Here is a 3,758-nt window from a genome sequence, read left to right as displayed (position 1 = left end):
TTTCCTCTTTTAATAAAGGATGCCTTCTTGTTCACATTTAAACATTCTTGGAATCAGAAGACATCTTACAATCAATGGGTATATTTAATCTGGTTGGGTTTTTTTTTTTTTTTTTTGGCCCCAAACACGGTCAATAAATCCAGGGTCTATCTCAGAATCAATGGCATTCTTGAAAGCTGTCTTAAGGGGGAATGTTGTAACTCATACTTTCTCACAGGCAGATGTCTGACTAAAGTCGGTAAAGTGAAGACATCTGCAAAGATCTAGCCTGGTTTAAAAGGGTGACTTCGTGCTCTAAATGTTATAAACCAGGCGTAAACCCGCCGGGCACGCCTTGGATTTCAATGGAGTGAGCAAACTGCGCATGAAGTGTTCACGCCCGCCACATGTGTTTAATGTAAAGCCAACATCCTGTCCGTCAAACGTTAGACCAGAAACATTACTTGCCTTTGCTCAGGAGTCAGAGGGCTTTGCAGGATGACTTTGATGACCAAGATTCTTTTTAAAAAGATGCCTGGGGAGAGGGAATCTTTTCCCTCCTGAGTAGATTTCCCTAGAGCAAATAGTTCCATTGACCTTAGACATGACTTCAGCACTTTCTTGGGTTGAAAGCTGTTTAAAAATAAAAATCATGGCATTTGATTGTTTGAGGGCCTCACTAAAGATTTTGAAGCTGAGGATCTGGGCACGGGGTGTCTCTTTAATCTCTTTTTTTTCCTGCTAGTCCTTTAGTCTTTCCCTCCTGATGTCGGAATCAGAATAGAGGGGAGCCCTGTGGAAGCAGAGCTCCCAGGGGGCTGTGGGATGGTCCCCGGCATCGTGGAGGAGGAAGGAGAGTCTATCTTTGTTTATTTTTAATCGGCTTTATGTAATGAAGTATGATGAGTTTTGACCAATGTAGACCTTTGTTAACTGCCACCAGCACCTCTGCTCTTTTGACTATTGCTGGGTGTGAAGGTGCTCGTCGTCCGGGATTTGCTCCTGCCCCCTGGAGTCCCTGTGCGCCTGGCCTGTCTTGTCCACCCTGTGGAAGTCAGTGACTGAGGGAGTCCCCACAGGAGAGGCGAGGTCACCGGGCTCAGTGCCGATCGGCTGGGCGGTGGAGGCACATGAGGTCTGAGAGAGCCCCGTCATGATAGTATGCTTGCATGCTTTTATTCATTGGACAAATATTTTTGAGTGCTAATTAAGTGCCAAGCATTTCTCTAGGTGCTGGGATAGAGCACTGGGCAGAAAAACAAAATCCACGCCCTCCAGGACCATACACTCTGTTAGGGGACACAGAGGGATAAACTAACAACACATGTGGCATGTTAGATGGGGACCAGGGCTATGGAAAAATAAACAGGGAAGGAGAGAGAAGACAACGCATCACCCAATGGCAGAGTTTTATACCAGTTTGAAATTCTTTCCTTACTTCCATATCAAACAAGAGGATGCTCACAGCTGCAGGCTGAGGAGGGGCTTGTGGCACCTGCCTTCCTGACCTTGACCTTCTTCCTTCCTGCTGACATTGAGCTGGGGTTTGCCCGAGCCCTGTGTTCCTGCCCTGCTCCTGAGCAGTCCTCTTCTGCTGGGCTCCTCCAGGATCTGCTCCTCCCTCGCTCCTGTGCCCGCTCTGTGCCCGTCTTCAGTTCCGCAGTCCTGTCTACCGTCTCTGGCCCAGAACTGGGATGGCTTCGTTTTCAGAGTCAGTGCTCCCACCATTACTAGGCATTCTTTCGCCACATTTCCCAGGTTGGGCATGGCAAGAGCACCTGCCCCAGATGGTTTTTACGAGGATCCCATGAGATAACAGGGGTAAAGTGGTTTTCAGAACCTGGCACTTAGTGGGTGCCAAAGCACCGGCAGCTGGTAACACACGAGGGACTGAGCTCTTGGAAGCTGGGCAGGGGGCGGCGCCGGGTGGAGGTGCGTGAGCCCCGGCTGCGTCTCTCCCTCCCCTCCCCCACGACACTGTCATCCTGGCTCCCTTTCATCAGGGAGCTTAACTCCATGGAATCTTTGCCTCTGGCCACTTAATGAGAAAAAGCTTTCAAGTCATCGGCCCCCTCCCTCCATCCCGCTCTGTTGCCTGAAGAACAGTCTGTTCAAAGGGGAAGATGCCTCCCTTGTCAGTCAAGACTCAAGAAGACGGGCCATCTTGGCCCTTGATTTCTAGTGTCCTGGTCTGTAAGACACTGTTCTTCTCCTCTCTGAAAATGAGTGGCCTTTCAGAACACCCAGAAACCTCGGCACTCATCGCCAACCCAGACCGTGGGTGAAACTCGTCTGGGGCGCTCCTTTGCGCTGAGAGAATCTCAGTATCTCTGTGTGGGTCCCTTCTCCTGGCCGAAACCAAAGCCCGCTTGCTGCTTCCCAGCGTGGAAGCCTCGCTGAGCCAGCAATTTACACTGTGACGCTTCCTATTTTTCAAGCTGCCCCCAGTTCTCACAAGACATTCAGACAAGTGAGTAACCTCTACCATTATGCTCTTCCTTTAAGCCTCTATTTGCTTCCTTTTCCTTGAGCTGCCTTGGCTTCTTAGGAAGACCTTTTAGACCCGAAGTCTCGTGTGCGGGGTGGCTCGACTTCGAGTCGAGCAATAAATTACAACACGGTGTCTACGGTCGAAACACACTGAATAAAGTTCAGACGCGAAACCTCTCTGAACTTCTGTTTCCTCATCTAGAAAATGGAGATAATAAGTGTTCTGATCCCAAAGGCTTGTCGGGAGTAGTACAATAAGATGAACTACTTTACAAAAGCGCCTCACGTATGATAAACATGCAAAAAACCAGTAGCTCGTATGTTCGCATTGCGGTTTGTTAGGATGAGTCTTTTTTCCTGCCGAGGCTTCTCTATCATGGCCAACTCCCTGGGAGCTAACACGTGGAGCCCTGGGCATCTTCTGACTTGTCTGTCAGGCATCAGCAGCTTAATACAGGGGCCCTGTCTAGCTCTCTCACAATTCTTAGAAGTTACCAGCGTTTCCTGTTGTCAGGGCTTCCTGTGACTTGAGAGCAGGGACTCTGTCTTGCTCTTCACTGTGGTCCCTATGCCTGGCACCAAGTCGGGGCACAAGGCAAGTGCTCAGTAACGTTTTAAAAAAGGAACAAAGGAAGGACAAAAAGCGGTCAGGCTCCAGCTGGCTCCTGCTAGGATGAGATGGCTCAGAACTAGGGCATAGATTCCCAGAGCCCTCCCGAGTGGGCAGCATTCTAGCTGCCCTGCCAGTGGGCAGACCACCCCCTACCATGCCAGCCTTCCTCCATCCTCACTCCAACTTCCTCTCAAAACTGCGGCTCGCCCCGCCTTTCTGCAGAGCTGAGAAACAGGCAGAGTTTACCCCTAAGGAATAAGCGACGATGATGCCCGGGGTGCTAAGGGCAGGGAGCACCTGAGTTCTCTCTGCCAGAGTCCATGGTCACTCACAGCAACCTCTCTTCCGTCAACATATCAACAATCTTGCACCAACGAGGTGTTCCTGAAACCCACCCATGGGACAGCCGTTCCTCGCAGTTAAATGTGTGGCACTCTTCCTTAAGTTCTGCTGATCCTCCAGCTTTTAGATCCCTCTCCAGTTAAACCTCTTCTGGAATTCTCAAGCGCACTCCAAAGACGGTTTCGGGAGACCCCGAAGCTCAGAAGAAAGAATCAGAGGGAAGAGCGTAAGCACGGCCCTTTCTTTGCTCAACAGAATGCAAGCCATATTGTTGGCCCAGGAACCTCTCTACATACTCATCCTTTTCCTTGCTTGTGTCACGTTCCTGGAGATG

Source organism: Pteropus medius, unplaced genomic scaffold, assembly GCF_902729225.1.
Source record: "Pteropus medius unplaced genomic scaffold, Ma_sr-lr_union100, whole genome shotgun sequence".
In the NCBI taxonomy this organism is placed as follows: Eukaryota; Metazoa; Chordata; class Mammalia; order Chiroptera; family Pteropodidae; genus Pteropus; species Pteropus medius.
This window is presented reverse-complemented; position numbering follows the sequence as displayed.